The 26,159-nt window shown below is 37.9% G+C and overlaps 1 protein-coding gene across 9 annotated transcripts in view; it reads right to left on the reverse strand.

The window, feature by feature from the left end:
- Positions 1-26,159, reverse strand: part of AUTS2 (activator of transcription and developmental regulator AUTS2) — a 1,221,294-nt gene that overhangs the window by 701,740 nt on the left and 493,395 nt on the right. The window lies entirely within an intron of this gene.

Consider the following 26,159-nt stretch of genomic DNA (forward strand, 5'->3'; position numbering starts at 1 on the left):
TCTGTGATGTTATCACCAACCACGTTTGCAGAGAACCCAAGCAATGTGATGCAAGTTACAACACGGAGCCCCTTTACAATGTGCTCACTCTAGCAAGAGAAAGACAGAGCAGGATAAACAGAGACAGCAACACAATGAAATATATACACGCTAAATGAAAACCAGAAACGAGCCAGTGGTGTTCGGAGGAAAGGTAATTTCTGAAGTCTTGAACTGTAAAAAAAAGATTAAGCACCCATGGCTGAAAGGAGAGAGAAAGATATTCTTTATGAGAGAAAGTCAAAAAGAAAAGGCAGGGAAACCAACAAGCTAGGAAATGATCAGGAGTCTTATCGGAATTTAAAACAACAACAACTTCTTCTGTGAGGAGATAGGAAGAGGGGGGCATGGGTTAGAAAATGGGAAATGTCAAACAGAACACAAGCCCCTTATTTCTGGGTAGCAAGGAACTTCAGAGAGTAGAACAGGTAACAGGTACCAAACATCTTGGCTGCAGGCTTTCATGTGGCTCTGGGACCATGGGGGAAGAGGAACCAAGATGAACGGAGAATGAAATCAAATCAGCATTTCTTGTAGCTTTAATGTGCCTCTTTAAAGACTACAGTTCAGGCCTGACTTTTGGTCATACCATCTAATCAGCTATTCCCAAATCCCCGCTATGTAAAACGCATTCTTTTTTTTTATTTCAACATTTCTACAAATCCACTTTTATCACTTCCTTCTAAAATCCCTTTCTCCAGGAAGTCTTCTCTAATGGAACCAAGAAAAATGATCCTAATTTTATTCTGTATCCTCCTGAGCCCTTAAGTACTTAGTTTCCTCCTAAGTTACTGTTAAACCTGCTAATTCTAAGTTAATTCAGATGCAAGCTATATGAGCCTTTTCTTATTACTATGGTATAAAAGTTCAGAATACTGTCATTCTCTTCAAGTTTTCATTTTTATACTTGTAATAAAGGGGAATTTAACCTAAAATGAACATCACTTCCTTTCAATTTCCTGAACATGTCAAGTCCATTCCTGGCCTGTACTTTTTCACACTAGATTTTCTCAGTCTGGAATGCTCACTCTCATTCTCTCTGCACTTTTCAGGTCAAAGTTTTTTTGTGAAGCTCAGATATTATCTCTTCCACCATGGTCTTTAAAGCGTTCTTTCTCTATATATTTATTTTTTGACATATGCTTTCAAAGTCTAGCAAGCATCTCATTTTTCATTAAATGCCTTTTATAATTGTGATATATTTTATCAAGTTTTAAAAGACCTGCATTAAATATATTTATACTAATGATAAAATCTGTGTGTGGAATGTAATTCATAAACAATGTCAGAACTCTTATCTCATTGGATCTCTGAGTTAAGTAGAGGCAGGTAAAACTAGCTCCAATGTGTGGAATGGAAAAAAATAAATAAATAAAGGAAATCTGCTCAGAATTAGCAAACAGATTGAGGACTAACCCCATGTCTCTACTGCCTACTGCTATCTTCATTGTAATTCACAGTGCTTGTTTAAATGTTTACATTTAACCTGGAAATAATGATTCTGTGGTAGACCAGTATTCTCCCACAGAATTTATTTTCAATACATCTGTGGTAACTAACTGTATTCACAAAGAAATCTTATTAGGTAACATTTGATCAAATAATGTTTATAAAAACTAAGTCCTCCAACTTAGAGGAGAAATAAACATCAAACTGGGAATTCAGAGAATAAGAAAATCAAGACTTTTCCTAATGCGCAAATGGCTTAACAAAATCTGGACTTTCCTTTTGGGTCTCTTCCACGTTTCTTCATGGAAGGAAAAGGATGACTTCAACAAGGTCCAACAAGAGACCCCAGTGGCCCTGATGTAAATTATCTGACTAAATGTTGATCTAGGCTAAGAGCAAAACCCAAGAAAAACTCAGAGGAAGCAGCTTACCAGCCTTCCTTATGTCCTGCCAGCAAAAGCACTTCAGTGAATTCTCTTCAGAGAGCCTTACATAAAATCCACCCCCATACCACCCCTTTCACCTCCGAAGCCAGGCTCAAGTTTAAAGGAAACTTAGGATTTTAAGCTGTCAGACAGCTCAATATTTCAAAGATACAGACTGACTACAGTAAGTACTAAAGCTAACCCACAAGATTTCAGGCAAAGAAGTATTCCTTCCTAATCCCATGAATACATTTAAGACTGGCATTTTCAACCACATCCAATGGATCATTCGGGGTAGCATAACTAACTCCGAAGTTGTAATCCTTCACCTGAAATTCCCAGCTATTACCTACAACCAAGAAACATTACAAAGGCCAGGTGCTGGCTTAAACATTTAAAGACCTAAGAAAAATCAATCTGCATGCATTGATTTCTCCTAGCATTCACAGCAGCTCTAAGAAAGTTTCTGCTATAAATGATGCAATGAAATTTTTTACTATCAGTCTTAAGATATCTAAGGACCTCACTTATTTAAAAATTACTACAATTCACTCTAGCTTTAGAAGTTTCTACCAATTAGGTATAATATAGTTTAAGAATCAGAACTAGAAAAAAAAAAAAGTGAAAGGAAGCTAGCATCTAGAATGAGTGGCTATAATACTAGCAGGATTATCATCTTTTGTAAAATATAAGAAGCCAGTGTGTTTTCATTAGATTTCGTAGGCAGCAGTATATTTACCATGCTCTGAAACTGTGTTGTCATTACAGAGTTAACTATTATTAATGACTAATTAGGAAAATAACAATACATGGTTTTATTACAGCTAATGAACATGTAACAGAGTCCCACTGCCCCAGACTGAGGAAAGGTGGAGCAATTCTATGCACACCTGGCAAGATTTGAGAGCCAGGCTGTGCCATTCTTTTCAGTGTATGTATGGAGAGTTCCACAGATGCAAGATGTTCAGAAGGTGTCATTAACCCTTCAAACAAAACTCACAAAGGGATGAAGTATGTGAGAAGATACCTAAGCCCAGAACTCGAGATGACCGATGTGACTGACTGACGCAGTGCCATGCATAAGAACAGCTGAAAGTAATCTCCTACCCCAGTTTTGGTTCCTCAAAGCACCGTAAATCTTATCTTGGACTGCTGAGTATTCCTGCAGGGATCTAAATGAACAACATACAACATTTCTTGAAGGTGCCAATAAGCACCAAATCTCCTGTTCAATGATATTTTAAAATATACCTCCACTAACATCAAAACAGTTGAGTATTTAATCTCATAAAACTGGTGTTTTATTTTTCCCATATAAAACTGTCCCCAAGTGGAGAAAGTTTCATAGATTGAGTGGCATTTGACTGTTTTATTTCTTAGGCTTTAAAAGGTATTTTGGAGGAGAGGCACAGAACCAAAGTAAATAACTTAATGAAAAGGTTGGACACGTCCAAACAAGCTAGCGGGAAATAACCAGTACAAACAAAATTACAAAGTTGAATAGAAAAAACTTGTTTTTAAGAAATAAATGTTGTACTTTTAAACACATAATAATAACATGTGACAGAAACAAAAATTAAATTCTGGAAACTAGGGTAGTACAAGGAATTTGTGTGAAATTTCTCTGGGATCACAGAATCAGAAGATATACTGTTATTGTTTTCAACAGTTAGAGGAAGAATTTTAAGGATTTCATAATCATAAAATAATCACTAGTAAAATTTAAATACTAAAGTTATTTGCTTTCTAAGTTACTATCAAATGTAAAATAATAAAAATCATAATTATCAGAACAGAAAAAAAATAAGGGAAATAGCAAGAAAGCAAGAATATGGCTAAGTATATTAGTTATTATACCAATAACATTCATGGATTAAGCTCCTTTTTTTTTAAAGGCAAAGATATCTAGTTTGTATTAGGTAAAGTAAAAAAAAAATGTATTTGTTGGTCATAAAGCACTCCTAAATTTTAAAAGAGAAAAAAAGACAAAATATTAGAAATAAATGGCTAAATCATATGCCAATCATTTTGTAGCAATAAAAGGTATAGTATTTACCTTTTACACTTTTCTTTATAAAAGGAAATCAACAGGAGTTAAAAAACTTTAGCATGCTACTTACACTAAGAAAATAAAACAGCAGAAAGGGACCCAGGGGTTAAGGGTTACAGAACTCAGTTTGACTCAAGTAATACATATTCAATTAGGTAACTTATACAGACCACATCTTCCAGAGCATCCAGGGGACATTACCACAAACTGAAAATGAAGTAAGCTACAACGAATATCAAGGTATTAAAAGTCAGAAACTACATGAACAGCCTTCTGGATAGTAAAAATTAATAACATTTTAAACTGAATATCCATATTACCTAGAGATTTTTATTCAATATAAAGATAATAAAAATTCTCTCCACAATGATAACTGAGTCATAGAAAAAATAACAAACACAGCACTTATAAATTAAGAAAGTGAAAATTATAAATACATAAGTAAAACATTTAACAAGATCTGTTAATTCTGTGTTAGAGATTAACTTATGTATTTTCTACCAGATTGGAAGTAACAGAAGTAAACAGCCTAACTACAGAGAACAAAAAGTAACACAACAAGAAAAGCAACAGTGGGGAAGAATAGAGAAAGGAGATTACAAAAATAAATACTACATATTGAATTGGAAATTTAAATATTATACAATTAATACATTAAAGTAAAATTGGGACAAATATGAGACATACTTCTTATATATTTAAGAATGAAGAGATAAAAATCAAAACCCAGAAATAATATAATAATACTATGCCAATACAATGTGGAGAAGGCAATGGCAACCCACTCCAGTACTTTTGCCTTGAAAGTCCCATGGATGGAGGAGCCTGGTGGGCTGCAGTCCATGGGGTCGCAAAGAGTTGGACACGACTGAGAGACTTCCCTTTCACTTTTCACTTTCATGCATTGGAGAAGGAAATGGCAACCCGCTCCAGTGTTCTTGCCTGGAGAATCCCAGGGACGGGGGAGCCTGGTGGGCTGCCATCTATGGGGTCGCACAGAGTCGGACAGGACCGAAGCGACTTAGCAATACAATGTAATAATAATATGATTATCATTACAAAAATGTGATAATGAACATATTCTAAATTAAGTAGTAAACAGATTTCTCTGTTGATACTGACAAAAATCATACTAAATTAGTTTCAGTTTTTAAAAAACTTTAACAAAATTTGATCCAGAGCTTGGAAAAAAAATAGTAAAGTTAATCTGTGCCCAAATTTGATAGTAAGAAAACAAAAAGAGAACCACATGGATGATCTTAATTTTAAAAAGCTGCAAAATTCTAATGAAAGGCAACAAATTAGACTTAATAATAAATAAAAAATAGCCCACCAAATTCTAATGAATTTTGCAAACGAATGTAAGAATCCACCAATTTTCAAATGGGCACAAGGGAAATTTTGGAGGTGATGGCAAAGTTTAAAAATTGTAGTATGGTGATGGTTGTACATCTCTGTTAATATATTAGACTGATAATGAATAAATTTCATCATATATAATAGAAATATAATGTTATATATAATGAATATTTTAATAGAGCAGTTTATTTTAAAAAGATAAGAATCCATCAGGGTTTCCTGGGTGGCCCAGTAGTATAGAATCCACTTACTAATGCAGGAGCTACAGGTTAAATCCCTAGGTCAGGATGATCCTCTGGAGAAGGAAATGGCAACCCATTCCAATTCCCATTTCCAAGCCTGGGAAATCTCATGAACAGAGGACACTGGTGGAATACAGTCCAAGGGGGTCACAGAAGAGTTGGACACAACTTGGCAATTAAACAACAAGAAGTCCCCTGATTTTCATTTTTTACTCCAGAAAAGAGTTCCCTGGTTGAAGACTTACCTGATTAAATCAGACTAATGAAGCAAAAGAACACAACTCTCTTTATTAAAGTCAACTGTCCATATAAAAATCTAATCATGGCAGTAAACACGGGGCGTATCTGGAGGGTCATCTTGGGATCTTGCCTACTACAGTCAGTTTCCAAAGGCAAGAAAAGGAGGAACTGCCTCAATCCATGTATCATAAAAAGGGTTCCTGTATATGCCTGGATTTTGGAGTGTAATTTCTCTTTGTCACTGATGTCCCCAAATAAATACTTAAGGTATTCCATAGATAATAACATGAAGACTGTATTATTTGCCTGAAAAAAACAGAAATGACTGAAGTACTTACACTGGACTATCACATACATTATTCAAATTTAAACAGATTCAATGGACTTCACGGCAATAGAAAACGTTGAAAAGTTAATCAAATAAAGAGCAGAAAATAAGCTAAGATCAATCTAACTATGTAGTCTCAAATATAAACAAAAAGCAATTAAGAGCAACCTAACCAACTTTGATATTCTTCCAACAGACAAATGCAACCCAAACAACAAAACTTAATAATGTTCTATGGCTTATCCAGAGAATCATTACTCTATGATTTGGCCAAGAGGCTATTATGATACTATCTCTTCATAACTTAATAATGTGAAGGAAAGGGAATGGAAGTGTAAAAATCAGTGCTCATATATAAATAAAATCTCTATCTACAACCTGGGTACTATTTCCAGGTTGAATTATGTTGACAAAAGGCATGATAACAACCTGACTTTTCATTTCCTATCAAAAAAGAAGTCTAAACTATCTGGGGGAAAAATAATGCACAAGAATGAGATTAAAGGGAAAAGCTTGTCTATTTGGCATTCCTTAAGCATGACTGTGGACTGAAAAATAAATCTGTTTTCATATAGGTTCAAAAATCCACAATAAACACATGCAATGCAAAAATAATTGGATGAAGCGATGTTTGACTGCTTTGGTACAGTTTCTAGCCTAATGATAGTGAGATTTTGATTACTGAAAAGAATTTCTGAGACAGTATCATTTGGTTAGTGAGTAAATAGTGCTGCTATGAACACAGGAATACGTTATCTCTTCAAATTAGAATTTTGTCTTTTCCAGATAAATCCCTAAGAGTGGTACTGCTGGATCATATGGTAGTTCTATTTTTAGCTTTTCTTTTTTATTGGACTATTCACAATGTTGTGTTAGTTTCAAGTGTACAACAAAGTGCATCAGTTATACATATACCCACTCTGTTTTATTTTTAGTTTTTTAAGGAATCTTGGTCATTGTACCAGTTGACATTTCCACCAACAACATAGGAAGGGTCCTTCTTCACCACACCCTTTCCAGAATTTAGTATATGGAGACTTTGTGAATGGCCCTTCTGACTGGTAGGAGGTGATACCTCATTGTAGTTCTGATTTGCATTTCTCTAATAATTAGTGATGTTGAGCATCTTTTCATTTACTTGTTGGTTATCTGTATATCTTCTCTGGAGAAATATCTGTTTAGATCTTCTCCCCTCTCCTTTTTTGTTTTTTTGAATGTTGATGTCCATGTGTATCTTAATGTCTTAATTGACTCAGGTTGCCATAACAAAATACCAGGCTGATGGCTTAAATAACAGAAATTTTCTCACTTCTGGAGGTCAGAAATATAAGAACAAGACAAAGGCCGTTCCAGCAGTTTCTGGTAAGAGCCCTTTTCCTGTCCTACAGAAAGCCACCATCTCTCTGAGTCCTCATATGGAGGGAAAAAAGAAAACAATCCTTCTAATCACTCTTCTAATAAAGGATATTAATCATATCCTCTTAGGATCTCATTTAACCTTAATTACTTCCTTACTCCAAATAAATTGAGGGTTTGGACTTAAACATATGAGTTTGAATTGGGATGGGGTGAGCTGAGAGAATTCAGTCCGTATTATCAAACATGCACCAACTGTTGAGTAGGCTACATTAGGCTAGGCTAGGCTACATTACTAGGCTACATCACTTCAAGGAGGACAGAAATGAACTTGTTTAGGAAACACTAAGGTCAACTCTTTTGAGAAGCCATAGTCATTTTTCATAGGTGGTATGGGTTCCACACATACATATTCTGGAGTATCTGAAATCCCTACTACAGACTGAATTGTTATTGTTGTTTTTCAGTCATGTCTGACTCTTTGCGATCCCATGGACTGCAGCATGCCACGTTTCCAGGTCCTTCACTGTCTCCAGGAGTATGCTCAAACTCGTGTTCACTGAGTCAGTGATGCCACCCAACCATCTCACCCTCTGTTGCCCTTCTCTCCTTTTGCCTTCAATCTTCAAGACACACATGGTCTTTTCCAATGTGTCCGCCCCAAATTCATATATTGAAACCATAACTTTCATTACTTCAGAATGTGACTTATTTAAAGACAGGGACTTTAAACATGCAATTAAGTTAAAATGAGGTCATGAGGGTGGGCTCTAACTCAATCAGACTGGTGTCCTCATAAGAAGACAAGACTGTGACACAGGGAGGCATGAGATACACACAGGCACAGGGAGAAGACGGCCTCCTTTGCAGGGAAGAAGAGAGGCCCCAGAAGAAGGAAAACCCGCCATTATCTTCATCTTGGACTTCTAGTCTCCACAACTGTGAGAAAATAAATTCCTGGTTTAAGTCACCCACTCTGTGGCATTTTCTCATGGCAGCACCAACAAACTAAGTCTTTTCTTTAGAGTACAAACATTCCATTTATTATTGTTTTGACCTTACAAAACAATCAAGACAAAACAAAGAAACCCAGCTACCTTTTCAAGATCCCCCTTACAAAAAAATCCTTAAAAACATTTTATTCAGTATCTCTCATTTTCCTCCTCCCATTCTCTGTTTAACCCATTCTAATGAGGCAATTGTCCTCAGCATGCTATGAAATTGCTCCTGTCCAGCTCACCGAAAATAGCTATCAGAAGCATTTGCAGATCTCCGGGCAAGAGAATCAAAACAGTTAAGTCTAAATAGTTGAAAGTTGTAAGTCAAGCTAATAGAGTGTTAAATAAAATATCTTATCCACTGACCTTGCTTAAATGAATGTTCACACTGAAGGTCAGGATTTACGTTAGACTTCTATATGCCTTAAAGTTTCTTGACAGAACGTGGCAGAGCAGAACAACCAGCCCCTGGTCTGGTGTCCTTCTCTTCCCAACTGTAGTTCTCTCCCACATCTCAAAAGCCTCACCTGCTCACGGGGTAACTTCCCAGCCCAACCTCCAGTTTCCATCCACATGCTCACTTTACCCAGCTACCACGAGCAGTGCCCCAGCTCAGGTCTGACCACATGCATGGCTGTGGTGCAGCCTGCTTTCAGGCAGACAGACGTAGGAAACAGACTGTGAAAACCAGATTGAGAGTATGTAGGCTAAGACTTCTGAAGTCCCAGAAAATTAGGAAGCACGCTATAAGAGGGGGAGTGGTGGGATCCAAGTGGAATGTAGGGTGGTGGTCCTTTGAACTCTTCCACTCTGGGAAGGGGATGGCTTGAGGACCAGAGCAGGCCAGAGGGCGAGAGTCCATCCTGCCTTGATTGGAGGGCAGTGCCAATCATTAGTTACCTACAAATGCTAAGCCTATCGGTCACTGTGAGTCCCCATCTTACTGATCTATCTACAGGAAGCATCAGTAGCTACAGTAGCATCGAACACAACTGCTCATCCTAAAAGTACTTTGCTTCACTCCTGCTTTTCCTCCTACCTCCTCTGGCCATTCCTTACACATCTTGACATTAGGTTCCCCAAGGCTCTGTCCTTGGACCTCTTCTTTTTTCTGTCTATAATCACTACCCTTGATGATCTCATCCAGTGTCATGTTTTCAAATACTGCCTATGTGCTGATGATGCTTCATTTGCCTCGATCTCTTCCCCCAATTTTAGTCTCCTCAAACCAGCTGCATCTGCAAATTCACTTAGACATGTAATAGGAATCTCAAACTTGTAACAACTAAAGTAGTATCTTCGATGTGTCTAATTGTTATCAACAGCAACTTCACCTTTGGCCAAGGCTAAAATCTTTCTCTCTACAGTTACTGCCCTGTTCAAAGCTGCCGTCTTCTCTTACCTGGATTAAAACAATACCTTCCTATCTGACATCCAGTTTGTGCCTTTGTCCACTATGTCCATGCATCTCTCTCAGGAGCCAGAGAGCTCCTATAAAAAAGTAAGAGTAACGACAAAGGTCACTCTAATGGCCTACAAAGTAGCCCCCAATCTGTCTGGTTCCCCCGTTCTTTCTCTTGGCCTCATTTTCTACTCCTCTCTGCCTTGTTCACTCTGTAACAGTTTCACTGGCCTCATCACTATTTTTCAAATAAGCCGGGCTGGCCCCCACCTCAGGGCCTTTGCACGTGTGGTACTTGTTGTTTGAGATATTTAGCCCCCAAAGGCACGTGGTTCACGACTGCCCTTCCTCAGATGTTTACTGAAATGTCACTTTCTCAGTGAGGACTTCCTAGATCATCCTCTTTACAAGTGTTACCCTGCTTCTACTTAACACCATCTAATGTTTACCTATATTATCTGTCCACTGTCCTTCTTCAAACACATCTCCCACCCCAACCACACTGCAAGTAAATAAGAAGCTACTTGAGTACCAGGATTCTTATCTGTTTTGTTCACTATTATATCTGTAGAATCTAAAATAGTGCCTACATTAATTAGATGTTCAATAAGTATCTGTTGAATTGGTCAATATGCAGAATCTTTTAAAAAACGTTTTATTTATTTATGGATTACACTGGGTCTTCGTTGCTGCATACAGGCTTTCTCTAGTTGCAGCGAGAAGGGACTGCTCTCTAGTTGAGGCTCACAGGCCGCTCGTTGTGGTGGCTTCTCTTATTGAGAAGTACGAGCTCTAGAGCACATGGACTCAATAGTAAGCAGGTGGGCTCTAGAGTACAGGCTCAGTAGTTGTGGCACGTGGGCTTAGCTGCTTCACGGCATGTGGGATGTTCCCGAACCCATGTCTCCTGCACTGGCAGGCAGATTCTTACCACTGGACCATCAGAGATGTCTCTGCATCATATCTGTAGCATGTAAGTCAGTCTTTCAAATCCTCCATGAAATAGCTTTTAGAGATATTAACAAAGAGTATGATTGGATCTCACAAAGTTAGCCTTTTGGGATTTGCAAAAAAGAAAGCTCAAAAGTAGAGTGGTAATATGAAAACTGAGTGTACACTAGTTAACCATGGCCTCGCTAATCACATAAGCCTTCAAATTCCTCAGTCTTCACAAAGTGCCATTGCTGATTTTCTTCTTGAAACAGTGATCATATGTAATTTAAAATATTTCAGATAGTCAGGTATAGGATTATAAAATGAAAAGTAGCATATAATTGCACTTAGTTTAATAAATCTTCATCCTGGCATTTAAGAATTCTAAAAGTACTTGTTCAGCAAAAGGTCAAAAACCACTACCAAGAGAAGTTAATAGCTCTCTTAGTACTATATACGCTTATTGATGAAATTGCCACTTTTGAATAATTTGGGTAATATGAAGCATTTTAAAAATCTTATTTACCTTCTAACAAATATTTTTAATATAAAAAATCATTTTCTTGTTTTTTTAAAATCAATCCAACAAATATCTTCTAAGATCCCATATGAAGGGATGTTACTGTGTACTATCAAACACATTTAATAAGAGCAACAACATCATTTATAAAAGAAACCCAATTGGTTATAGAAATACATACATTCTCCAACATGGTATAAGTTTCCTTTGTCAGGACAACAAATGATCTTTAGTACCAGTTCATACCACTGGAAATGGCAGCGCTGACTGAATTAACTCTGAAGTCACACGGGATGATTTCAGCACCGCCCCACGCCCTGCACTGTGCTGCATTACCTGCCTGAATCATCTGCCTGACCTCTGATGAACCTGAACTAAAGACTCAAGGTTTTTAACAAACTTCACTGCACTATAGTGATTTTCACTTGGCTCCAGAAGACTTCGAGTCAGGAAGCCTTTCTCATTTTTAGCCTGGACAAAAGAGACATAGGGAATGGGATAATCCAATTTTGAACGAGGGGCAAATATGGTAAAGAAAGCTTATACAGAGGATCATAAATTCTCCAACTATCATAAATTCTTAGTCTAAAAACATGGCACTTCTCTAAGGTGCAGAAAGATTCAAATACATAGTTTCCATTTCTTAGCATGATTTTAGCTGATTTGCATACATTAATGAAGAAAAAACTTGACCATTTTTCCTAACCAAGTCCAGACATGAGAAGACAAAGACCAGACCCCTCAGAAACAGAAACTGGAATCCCAGGCAAAGGGAGGTGAGTTCTTTCCCTTGTAGAGCTCTCCCACCTGACAGACAACTAGAGATAAGATGATACTAGCTCATTTGCAGGGTAAGAACTTAAAACACACCAATGTCTGGCTATCAACACAGAGGCAAATGCTAGGAAATGAAGGGTCTTGGCTCGTACAGCTACAATGCTAACACGTATTCTCACTGGCACCTGGAATATCTCATTGACTCCATGTAACCAAAAAATGAAGCAATTAATATACGTAGTATTAACAGAATACATATGCAACCTACATACTATTTCTAAGAAGCCCCCAAATTCTGTAAATCAAATTTTATTTCCCAATTTACAGATAGAGAAACCAAATCAGAAAAAGACTAAGTAATCCTAGCAATGTCACAAAAGGCAGAAAACAGCAGAGGCAGGACTAGAACCAATGTCAGCCTGAATCTATAAGGACTACAGCCCTCAGTTGTTATGCAGACCTAGTGGAGCACAGAAAGAACAACATGTACTTAGAAATTTCAGCTTCCCTTCAACCCTCAGAATGTCTAAATTCTCTTGATATTGAATATAAAGTAATCTGCAGTTCTAAGGGAAACCAGCTCTATGATCATTCTTAATCACATCATGAAAAACAAGAGATAACTCATTTTACTTTAGAAAAAGAATATGAAAAAGAGTACACATAATATATGCACAGTAGGTAGGAAAAAAAAAAAAAAACTATAGCTATTTGGGACAGTGGTGTGTTTTAAAATTCTTTTTCACTTCTACATTCCGAATTCCCTGAACTCTGAACAGATCAAAGTTTTACAGATTATCCCTCAAAAAAAAAAAAAAAAAGACAAACACAAATTAATAACTATTTAAGCATTCTGTTTCATCATGATAACAAACAGATGGTTTTAATATTCTGGAGGCTAATTCCTGAACAATTAAAAACACAGCAAGACATTAACATCTAATGAAACATTTTAACTACCAGTATATGCATCTGCCATTAATTCCCACACAGTAAGGTCTTGGATCTCCTCAATCTGTTCTTTATTAAGGAAAGTTTTTCCACTCTGAATTTAGTGAAGTAGAGAATTAACAACTGTTTTCAATCAGCAATCAGCAGGGTATTTCGCCAATGTGTACTGAAACCATGTACACTATCAGACTTAAATTTATTCTTATGATGGCTTTGATGTACACACACTCGCAATTTAAGAACAGATCCAGCTTTCTAATTAGGTGTTTTCTCCCCAAAATCCACGCCACATTAGCCCCTTAATATACAACAGAAATTCTCATTGAGTTGTTTCTAAAAGCAATGTATTTGTTTAATAATGCAACTCATTTTGACTCAGATTGCCAAAAGAATCCCAGTCTGCAGCTTCTACCATTATAGCAGCATGTAAAGGCAACCATCACAAGAACACTGAAAGACAACTAGACATAGCACATTCTCAGATCTGACAGGTTAACATGGGGTGGCCAGTTACCATTAAGCTGCTTAATAATACTGTACCTGCTGCTGGGGCCGCTGCTAAGTCACTTCAGTCATATCCGACTCTGTGCGACCCCATAGATGGCAGCCCACCAGGCTCCCCCATCCCTGGGATTCTCCAGGCAAGAACACTGGAGTGGGTTGCCATTTCCTTCTCCAATGAATGAAAGTGAAAAGTGAAAGTGAAGTCGCTCAGTCGTGTCCAACTTTTAGTGACCCCATGGACCACAGCCTACCAGGCTCCTCCGTCCATGGGAGTTTCCAGGCAAGAGTACTGGAGTGGGTTGCCATTGCCTTCTCTGAATACGGTACCTATTTGTTTTGCTATTATATAATTTTCCCCCAACTGTACATAATGTATCTAACTCAATTCTCACATAAATTTTCTGGGGTAAGCAAAGTAAACTGTAATGTGTCCCCATCACAGGACAAGAAATGCAAGTGCAGACATGAGTGACCCGACCAAAGGCACCTAGAGAGATGGTGATGAGCAGAGCTACTTACCAGGATTCCTGGCCACTGGCTGAATGTTGCGTTTACTGTCCTTAAGGTAGTGTCATAATCTACTGCACTAAGCTACTGGTTCTTTACATGACAACTCTGAGGCAGACATGATTGTTACTATTTAAGGTTAAGTAAGTGGAGGCAAGTGTTCAAGTTAAACAGATAGGAAGAGGTAGACCTACAGTTCACAACCAGGCCTTTTATCCTAGGGTCCATGTGATTCCATAATACTATGCTATCCTCCAGAGTATCATTATCATTCATTGGCAACGCAGATATATTTTAACCAACTGCAATGTGACCATTCATCTGGGCAAGTAACAACAATAATTTGTAGTTTAATGACCAAATATTTTAGTGGGAACAATTAGCAAATTAGCTATAAATATTCTGAATCTTTGTAATGGAAAAAAATAAGTAAATGTTATCACCCATCTTGGGTTATTTTAAATTATTTAATTTTTTTTCCAGCCTTACCTCAAGGTGTGAAGGATCCTAGTTCCCTGACCAGGAATCGAACCTATGCTCCCCACAGTGGAACTGTGTAATCTGAAAACAGTGGACTTCCAGACAAGACCCTGTCTTGGTTATTTTTATACCTGTGTCTCTCAATTCTGAACAATTAATACATAATCTAATGTGAAAGTGAAAGTCGCTCAGTCGTGTCCAACTCTTTGTGATCCCATGGACTATATAGTCCATGGAATTCTCCAGGCCAGAACACTGGAGTCGGTAGCCTTTCCCTTCTCCAGGGGATCTTCCTAACCTAGGGATCGAACCCAGGTCTTCTGCATAGCAGGTGGATTCTTTACCAGCTGAGCCACAAGGGAAGCTCAAGAATCCTGCAGTGGGTAGCCAATCCCTTCTCCAGCAGATCTTCCAAACCCAGAAATCAAATCAGGGTTTCCTGCATTGCAGGTAGATTCTTTACCAACTGAGCTATCAGGGAAGTCCTAATAACCTAATGTAGCTAAATCCTAATATATTAAAAATATTAATCTATGAACTAAATTCTATAAAATGATCTCAAATTTCATCCCAGAATGACTAATAATCAAAACTTTAATACAGGGTAGGATTATTTTGGTCACATCACACTCAGTCAAGCAACTGAGAATACAATTTCATGTACTTTAGTCATCTGACGTAAGGAAATTTAAATTAATTTAATGGTAAGTTTAAAAAAATAAACTTTAATTGACAAGTTACTTTTACTTTTATTCAAAACCTATACATGCCAAGCAATTCTTGTCTGGTTTATAGTTTATTATTTCTAGCTGGGAATATTTAGTGTAAGATTATTAAAAGGGAAAATATTAGAAAAGCATGTGGACTACTTATTTAAAAATTGCTAAATTCTAGTGTTAATGTATATAAATATACATGTTCAGTCACTCAGTTGTGTCAGACTTTGCGACGCCATAGACTGCAGCATGCCAGGCCTCATTGTCCATCACCAACTCCCAGAGCCTACTCAAACTTATGCCCATTGCGTCGGTGATGCCATCCAACCATCTCATCCTCTGTCATCCCTTTCTCCTCCCGCCTTCAGTCTTTCCCAGCATCAGAGTGTTTTCTAATGACTCGGTTCTTCTCATCAGGTGGCCAAAGTATTGGGTTTTCAACTTCAGCATCAGTCCTTCCAGTGAATATTCAGGACTGATCTCCTTTAGGATCGACTGGTTGGACTCCTTGCAGTCCAAGGGACTCAGGACTCTCAAGAGTCTTCTCCAACACCACAGTTCAAAAGCATCAATTCTTTGGCTCTCAGCTTTCCATATAGTCCAACTCTCACATCCATATAGGACTACTAGAAAAACCATAGCTTTGACAGACCTTTGTTGGCAAAGCAATGTCTCTGCTTTTTAATATGCTGTCCAAGTTGGTCACAGCTTTTCTTCCAAGGAGCAAGCATCTTTTAATTTCATGGCTGCAGTCACCATCTGCAGTGATTCTGGGGCCCAAAAAAATAAAGTCAGTCACTGTTTACATTGTTTCCCCATGTATTTGCCATGAAATGATGGGGCTGGATGCCATGATCTTAGTTTTCTGAATGTTGAGTTTTAAGCCAACTTTTTCACTCTTCTCTTTCACTTTCATCAAGAGGCTCTTTAGTTCTTTGCTTTCTGCCATGAGTGTGGTGTTATCTGCATATCTGAGGTTGTTGATATTCCCTGAAATCTTGATTCCAGCTTGTGCTTCATCCAGCCTGGCATTTCACATGATGTACTCTGCATATACGTTAAATAAGCAGGGTGACAATATACAGCCTTGACGTACTCCTTTCCTGATTTGGAACCAGTCTGTTGTTCTGTGTCCAGTTCTAACTGTTGTTTCTTGACCTGTATACAGATTTCTCAGGAGACAGGCCAGGTGGTCTGGTATTCCCATCTCTGAAGAATTTTCCACAGTTTGTGGTGATCCACCACAGTTGTGGTGACTATGCTTTGGCATAGTCAATAAAGCAAAAGTAGATGTTTTTCTGGAACTCTCTTGCTTTTTCAATGATCCAACAGATGTTGGCAATTTGATCTCTGGCTCCTCTGCCTTTTCTAAATCCAGCTTGAACATCTGGACATTCACGGTTCACGTGCTGTTGACGCCTGTCTTGGAGAATTCTGAGTATTACTTTGCAAGTACAATTGTGTGATAGTTTGAACATTCTTTGGCATTGTCTTTCTTTGGGATTGGAAAGAAAACTGACTTTTTCCAGTCCTGTGGCCACTGCTGAGTTTTCCAAATTTGCTGGCATATTGAGTGCAGCACTTTTACAGCATCAACTTTTAGGATTTGAAAAAGCTCAACTGGAATTCCTTCACCTCCACTAGCTTTGTTAGTAGTGATCCTTCCTAAGGCCCACTGGACTTCGCATTGCAGGATGTCTGGCTCTAGATGAGTGATCACACCACTGTGGTTATCTGGGTCATGAAGATCTTTTTGTATAGTTCTTCTGTGTCTTCTTGCCATCTCTTCTTAATATCTTCTGCTTCTGTTAGGTCCATACCTATTTCTGTCCTCTACTGTGCCCATCTTGGCATGAAATTTCCCTTGGTATCTCTAATTTTCTTGAAGAGATCTCTAGTCTTTCCCATTCTATTGCTTTCCTCTCATTCTTTGCATGATCACTGAGGAAGGCTTTCTTATCCCTCCTTGCCACTCTTTGAAACTCTGCATTCAAATGGGTGTATCTTTCCTTTTCTCCTTTTCCTTTAACCTCTCTTCTTTTCTCAGCTATTTTTAAGGCCTTGTCAGAGAACCATTTTGCATTTTTGCATTTTCTTCTTCTTGGGGATAGTCTTGATCACTGCCTCCTGTACAAGGTCATGAACCTCTGTCCATAGTTCTTTAGGCACTCTATCAGATCTAATCCCTTGAATCTATTTGTACATGTATGCTAAAGACTGAATGTTTGTTTCCCTTTCAAGTTCAAATTCATATGTTGAAATCTAATTCCAAATTTCAAGGTATTAGCAGCTGGGCCTATCAGAGGCGATTGGGCATAAGTGGAGCCCTTTTGGGTGGGATTAATGCCCTTATGAAAGAGATCCCAGACAGTTCCCTCACTCTTCCTACCATGTGAGAAAAAGGGGAAAGCAGGCCATCTATGAACCAGGAATCAGGCCCTCAGAAAACATAGAATCTGCCTGGCTCCTCAACGTTGGGACTTTCCAGCCTCTAGGACTATGAGAAATAAATGTATATTGCATATAAGCTACCCAAGTCTATGATGTTTTGTTATAGTAGCCAAAATGGAACAAGACAACATATAGATACATACACACACACATACACACACACACACACACACACACATATATATATGTTATCTTAGCAAACAAAGAAATTATAGTACTAAAACTACGTACAGAGATGCCAGAGAGCTCACAGCTCACTGTAAAAGGAAATCACCGAAAAAAACACTAAGTGTTGCAAACTAAAAAGACTGTACATAGCACCTACTTACTTCTTTGCTTCTGTACAATGAAAGCTTAATGATAACTTTAAACCAAAATATTATGGGCAAATATGTACATAAAACTTTAAAAAAATACAAAATTGGGACTTCCCTGGCAGTCCAATGACTAAGACTCCATTCTGTCAATGCAGGGGGTATGGGTTATATCCCTGGTAAGGAAACTAAGATTCCCACATAATATACATAAGTAAAACAAAAATCTTGATATGAAAAGACAATAAAAAATAAATGTGGAGTTTTGCCTGGCAATCAAGGTAAACATATTTCAAATGTAACATTTGCCAAATACTTAGCCAGAGCAATAATACAGAGGATATTTTTTAAAGAATAAGACGGTATATTGCCATAGCAATGACTATTGATAGCATTGGAAAGAAACTCAAGTTGGGAGAGACAGAAAATATTTTTAGTGAAATAATGTTTTATTCCTACAGGAAAAAAAAAAAAGAAATCCCTAATTACACATTAAAAAGTCATTACGGATACATATTTACTACCTTTTTAGGAGAAAGATGGGGGAGGGGGTCTGTACCTCTTTTTTGGCAGTTCTTATGAAAATTCATAAGCCAGATGGCATTCAATAAATGTAAAGAGCTAAAGAATTTAGTTTTATAGAAAAACATCAATTAGCATAAGAAAATTAGCAATTAAGCAATCATTATACAACATATATCAATATTACTAACGAGTGAACATATACACTAAATTTCTAATGTGAACTCTGTTAGAGGCAAATATTTTGAAGCACTGCTATTTTACTACAAAAAGCGTTATCAGTTATTCATTGCAGCTATACGTCAGTACCTACCACATTTGTTGTCTGGTTGTTAAGTCATATCAGACTCTTTTGTGACCCCATGGACTGTAGCCCACTAGACTCCTCTGTCCATGGCATTTCCCAGGTAAGAATACTGGAGTGGGTTGTCATTTCCTTCTCCAAGAGATCTTCCTGACCCAGGGATTGAACCTGTGTCTCCTGCATTGGCAGGTGGATTCTTCATCATTGAGCCACCAGGGAAGCCTGCCTACCACCCCACTGTAACGAAGTCCTTTCTGGATCTCCTCAGAAAGTACAGTGGTTCCTCAGCAGCTGACCTTTGGCCCAAAGTCATTTGCCTATATAATTCAAAAAAATTTTTTTAATTTATCACTTTTTTTCTATACTTGCAGTTTAGGCTGGTCCTCTTCTACAAGGACCAAACTACACAGTACAGCCACTAAAGCTTTCTACTCCCTGTGGTCAAGTCTGTGGGAATAACGCAGTGAAACGAGATCTATTAAGCTCCACTCTTAAAGTTCCATCCATAAGGCTGTGAAGCCAACCCCTACCACACAAATCTTAAGGCACAAAGATAATCTGTGCAAAGATGACTATAACCAAGCCATTTCTGAAGATGAGAGACTCTAAATGAAAAATACATAAGATTCAAAACAGTAAGAGTCTCATGAAGTTCAATGAGAGGTATAATAAGTACACAGTGGTATTTCTATAATAGTCAGGACAGGGGCCCTGGTGGTCCAGTGGTTCAAAGTCAGCCTGCTAGTGTGGGGGCCAGAGGTTCGATCCCTGGTCTGGGAGGATCCCACATGCCGTGGGGTACTGGATCTATGTGCTGCAACTACTGAAGCGTGTGTCTGTGTTCTAGAGTCTGTGTTCTGCAACGAGAAGCCACCACAATGAGAAGCCCTCATACCGCTACTGGATAGCAGCCAACACAAAGGCTCAGTAGAGCCAAAACATAGTCAATTAAAAATATCAGGACAATAATCGGGAGAAGGGTCACTACAGAAAGAAATTTTTACCTTAAGGAATCTTCTTGTTCAAAAGCTTATGCTTTCTAAAACCCTAGAATGTTATTTAAATATATATATACCCACACACACACACACTTAATTAATTGCTTTAATTGGAGGCTAATTACTTTACAATATTGTGGTGGTTTTTGCCATACATTGACATGGATCAACCATGGGCATACATGTGCCCCCCATCCTGAACCCCTTCCACCTCCCTCCCCATCCCATCCCTCTGGGTTGTCCCAGTGCACTGGCTTTGAGTGCCCTGTTTCATGCATTTAACTTGGACTGGTCATCTATTTCACATATGGTAATATACATGTTTCAATGCTATTCTCTCAAATCATCCCACCCTCACCTTCTCCCACAAAGTCCGAAAGTCTGTTCTTTATATCTGTGTTTCTTCCTGTCTCACATATAGGGTCGTCATTACCATCTTTCTATATTACATATATATGCATTAATATACTGTATTGGTGTTTTTCTTTCTGACTTAGGCTTCAGTTTTATCCACCTCATTAGAACTGACTCAAATGCATCCTTTTTAACAGCTGAGAAATACTCCATTGGGTATATGTACCACAACTTTCTTATCCATTCGTCTGTGGATGGACATCTAGGTTGCTTCCATGTCCTAGCTATTGTAAACAGTGCTATGATGAACATTGGGGTAAATGTGTCTCTTTCAAATCTGCTTTCCTAGGTGTATATGCCCAGCAGTGGGATTGCCGGGTCATATGGCAGTTCTATTTCCAGTATTTTAAGAAATCTCGACACTGTTCTTCATAGTGACTGTACTAGTTTGCATTCCCCAAAACAGTGTAAGAGAGTTCCCTTTTCTCCACACCCTCTCCAGCATTTATTGTCTGTAGACTTTTTGATAGCAGCCATTCTGACCAGTGTGAGATGGAACATCATTGTGGTTTTGATTTGCATTTCTCTGATAATGAGTGATGCTGAGCATTTTTTCGTGTGTTTGTTAGCCATCTATATGTCTTCTTTGGAGTAATGTCAGTTTAGCTCTTTGGCCCATTTTTTGATTGGGTCATTTATTTTTCTGGTATTGAGCTGCATGAGCTGCTTGTATATTTTTGAGATTAATTCTTTGTCTGTTGCTTCGTTTGCTATTATTTTCTCCCATTCTGAAGGCTGTCTTTTCACCTTGCTTATAGTTTCCTTCATTGTACAAAAACTTTTAAGTTTAATTAGGCCCCATTTGTTTATTTTTGCTTTTATTTCCATTATTCTGGGAGGTGGGTCATACAGAATCTTGCTGTGATTTATGTCAGAAAGTGTTCTATGTTTTCCTCTAAAAGTTTTATCATTGCTGGTATTATATTTAGATCTTTAATCAATTTTGAGTTTATTTTTGTGTATGGTGTTAGAAAGTGTTCTAGTTTCATTCTTTTACAGGTGGTTGACCAGTTTTCCCAGCACTACTTGTTAAAGAGATTGTCTTTTCTCCATTGTATATTCTTGTTTCCTTTGTCAAAGATAAGGTGTCCACAGGTGAGTGGATTTATCTCTGGGCTTTCTACTTTGTTCCACTGATCTATATTTCTGCCTTTGTGCCAGTACCATACTGTCTCGATGACTGGAGCTTTGTAGTATAGTCTGAAGTCAGGAAGGTTGATTCCTCCAGTTCCATTCTTCTTTCTCAAGACTGCTCTGACTACTCAAGGTTTTTTGTGTTTCTATACAAACTGTGAAATTATTTGTTCTAGTTCTGTGAAAAATACCACTGGTAGCTTGATAGGGATTGCACTGAATCTATAGATTGCTTTGGGTAGTATACTCATTTTCACTATAAATACATATATTTATTGGCCACTTCTTATTGCTTTTTCTCTAACCTCCAACTTTCTGTAACGTTTTACTTTCAATATGCTTTTCCAAGATAGTTTGAGACAGAATCCAAATCAAAGATATGAATTTATATGTAAGTAGCTGAAGGGTGGATATTGCAGAATAAACACTGGCACCAAATATGCCTGTATTGATCATTTCTGTTCTAAAAGTTAATAAAATGTACCTTTCGAGTGCAGTAATTGGAAATATTACCAGAAGAAAATGTTTACGGAACCTGACTTTTCTGATAAGATCTTAAAAATTTAAGTAGACTTGTGAAATATTCATCTTTTTTATTTAATATTAAATATGGTCTATAGTTGAGATACAACACACATTTTTGCCATATAAATGCAAAAGGTCTTCCTAAATGAAACCTTCTGATCTGTGTGGAGCAATATGCCTTCTTCTATTTCTTGAAATTCTTGTTATCCTCAGGGCAGAGAGCAGGTGACTTGTTGTGAAGCAAGTGGAAGAGAACCAAGAGAACCAAGAACAAGAACCCCCGAGCTACAGGACCTTAGACTGAAAAACGACCCCACCAGTCAAAGTCAGTCCTCAAACACCCATTATTCCAGTTACCTCTGGAAGAAATTCAACAAGTGAGAAACAGAAAAAGGTCAAGGAAGATGCTTAGGTCCAAGAATTTTAACTTAAGCTGGTTTTTCAACCAAAGGAGAAAAAGAAAGTCTACCTTTACCTGTAAACTCTGGATTCTACAGAAAGTACTGACTCCACACAGCTTTTGGAATTGAATACACAAGAACATGTACCAGATCCCCTTTCTTACCTCCTTCTTCTAACCTCCAAGCTAAATAAGGGAAAGTAAAAAGAGAGATTGTTTTCAATAAAATGTTGATAAGGTTACACAAACACCCCAAGGCCTGGGCCTCTGTCTATAGTCTAAATGGTTAGAAGGTTATGATGACGGGTAGGAATTTATTACAAGGTTTACCAGCAACCTATGAAATTGAAAGAAACACTTCTGAAAACAGGAAAAAGTAGATTAAAATCCCTGGATTCATGACGCAAAGAAAAAAAAAGGTGTGGTCTGAATATTAACTACTAAAGAATTGCAAAGAAAACTCCTTTCCTCTTCCTTCTTTCTTGAGTGAGACAGAAAACACAGTGAAACTCCAGGCTGTCAACCACTGGTACCCCACTGCTAGCCATGGCAACAGCTGCACGGCTCTGCTGTAATAAACTGGAACAATTTAATAGCTTTTATTGTTCTGTAGTGGTGTCTGAGCATAGCCACTCTCCCCTCCTAGGACTCCAGGGCCCCGCAAGGGCAGCAATGAGAGAAGATCTCATTTACCTAAAAGCACTTATAAATTTTTAATTTGCTTTAACAAGTAAATTAACAAGTCCCTCATTCAGGCAAGTTTTATGGCTTCTTGCCACTTGGGGAAGGCTGTAAAAGTTTTATAGATAATCCAGAGCTACTGAGACTGCTCATAATAAATTGTCTGTTTCCTGTTATTTTATCAAACCACTGGGCTTCTAATGACTTAAAGTCACAGTTCCCTTATATTCAGGCTTTTTATGAGGCCATATTGATAAACTCCAAAGAACACCTTAAATTATACTGGGCGCTTGTTAATCATTACAAAGATTTTTTTTTTTTTTTAATGGGAGCTTACCTTAGCTTACGCCCTGCTAATAAATGCTACAACATGTTCTGGAGACAGCATGCTGATTGTACATATTATTTAAGATGCTGCCTTAGCCAGAGTTCCTATTAGCAAATACTTCAAGGTAGCTGTAACCTGCTCTGTTATGTACAGTCTCACCAAGAATTCTACCCACTGGAACGTGGTGCTTTCTAGACTGCTGCATTTTCTCCTAGAAGGGAGTAGCCTGATGACTATTTGTCATGCATGGTGAGAGAAGTTAAGCGTCAAATGTGTGGATCAGAGTTTGACCCTAGATTAACATAAAATTTAGCTATCGGTTATTAGCAAGTCATTCAGACCTGAACTAACTTTAAGACAGTGTGGCAGGAAGGAAAAAGAGCAAAGGCAAATCTCATTCACTAATTATGGAATACCTGTTACCAGCCAGGAATGGGGCTGGCAATGTGTAGAATACAGAGATGTGTAAATATTCAAATTGATCATGACACATCATTTATTAATTGCACATACAAACTGAGTATTAGAAACCAGTGACAAAGTAAGGAGAATGAAATATGCTCTCCAAGTCAGTCTGCAACCACGTGGAGTTAGTGGAAGTGCTAAGTGGCCCAGCTGGCTTTGTGATGACCTTTATACTTTACACGCATGCATGCACACACATACGAATAGGCAAAGTGAAGATCTAAAGGCATTTGCTTTTTTCAATTTAGTCTATCAGGGGAGAGAATCTTAGGAAAAAGTCACCCACAACCAAGGACAGAATAATCTATGTAAGGCCTTCAAACAAAACGATTCAAAAGGCCAAGAGATCACATCACGGTTCATACAGATACAACACAGTAGGAAGCACACTGAGTTCTCGTTACATTCATATTGATTATTCCCCCAGAAAATACAACTGCGCAGATTAGTATCACCCAGTGTAATCTCACATGAAGGTTCACCATTTAAATAATGACTATTCTTGTGCAGTTTCATATTTCTCATTCTTCTTTTAATTATACCACTTTATTCAATGCTGCAGAGTATGAACCTCTTGGCCAAGGTGTCAGAACCCAGTCACTGAGAATGCATTCATAATAACTCTTTTCAATTTCACTCTTTTCTAGGGGGAACAAATTCAAGATAGCAAAGCTTAGTGTCACTGCTGCCACAAGACCACATTCCAAGGACAGTACATTTCTTGTTGATGCTTGTTATCCAACCTCATTTCCACCCTAACTTCAAGGTTATATATACAAATGCTTCCTCTGACAGAGGAAAGACCTGATGATTTCCAGTTTCTATATGAACTAAGGACTATTTTCTGACTTTTTTTTCTGATTTAAGAGAATGGAACATAGGTGGTCTCTCTCATATTATTCCCTCTAGAAAATCTGAATGACAGTGAAAATAATACAATCTCACCCAAGTATTTCCACATACATGACTGCATTCAAACTTCATAATCCCACAAAGCAGTAGAACTATTTCCAGTACGCAGATGTAAAACTGTATTCAGATAGGTTGACTAATTTTTCCAGTTCACACACTTAGGGAGAAGCAGACCAGGTCTTAAAACCCAAAGTTGTGAAAATACCAGTGAACAGGGATATATAGGAATATCTTCAGTAAATACATCAGGTTTATAGATGTGTAACTACACATTCTGTGAGAATGCTGTCTTGCTGCTCTTAGACCTATGTGCTAAACCAGTATCTAGAGCTATTGTGGATCAAATGGTTTTACTCAATTCTATAACCTAACACAGCCAGTTTATTCCTTGTAAACTACAAACCATTGACTTTCAACAGGAATTAGGTAAGGTGTTTTTTCTTTTAAGAGCCTATCATAGAGTTTAGAGCATTTGGAGATGCTTAGTAAGTTTTTATTGAATATCAAGCCAATATAAAATTTTTGAGTATATAGTTACATGTTTATTTATTTTACTCTATCTCTGCAACGGTTTGAAAAAACAAAGTAGAGCAGGGGCTATTATATCTTCCTTCTCACCAGTGTATCCCCAGTGCCTAACATAGTATCTGGCGTATAATATGTATGCTCAGTTGCTCAGTCACATCTGCCTCTTTTGCAACCCCATGGACTGTAGCCCTCCAGGCTTCTCTGTCCATGGAATTTTCCAGGCAAGAATACTGGAGTGAGTTGCCATTTTCTACTCCAGGAATAAAGTAGAAATACTCCACTCTACTTCTTCTCGACCCAGTAATCAAACCCATGTCTCTTGCATCTCCTGCCTTGGCAGGCAGATTCTTTATCACCCATGCGACCTGGGAAGCCTAGGTACAGTAGATACTCAATAGTCTGTTAAATGAACACATATGAACTAGTTCAATGCCTACTCATTACCACTCCTAAAAATATCTCCAAAATAAGAAGTTTAAAAACTTCTCATAATGTGCATTATGGAACACCATCTCTGAATATAAAGAAAAGCATTATTAGGTAGGCTCCAAGAAGTACACAAGGTTTTTTAAGACTTTTACGTGTGCATGAGTATATACATGTCTACAAAGAAAGCCTTAACCACATAAACACCCATCCACCCACACCCTTAATCTATGATCTAATCCTCTCAAGTTTACTGGTGATTGCCTTTCATTTATCAAAATCATTAAAAAATATTTGCCCAGCCCTCTGCTTGTCTGTAGCAGTGGCAGGCAGCCTGCCAAATGTTATTTCCACAAAAGTAAATGAGATCACTCCTTGGTTGCACCTAAGTCCTTTAGAATTCAGGAGTTTTTCAGTTCACGTTTCAGGTTAATCTTTTCCTTTCTTTAAGAACAGAACATCCTCTTTGCAGATCCCCCTG

Source organism: Bos javanicus, chromosome 25 (genome assembly GCF_032452875.1).
Source record: "Bos javanicus breed banteng chromosome 25, ARS-OSU_banteng_1.0, whole genome shotgun sequence".
Classification (NCBI taxonomy): domain Eukaryota; kingdom Metazoa; phylum Chordata; class Mammalia; order Artiodactyla; family Bovidae; genus Bos; species Bos javanicus.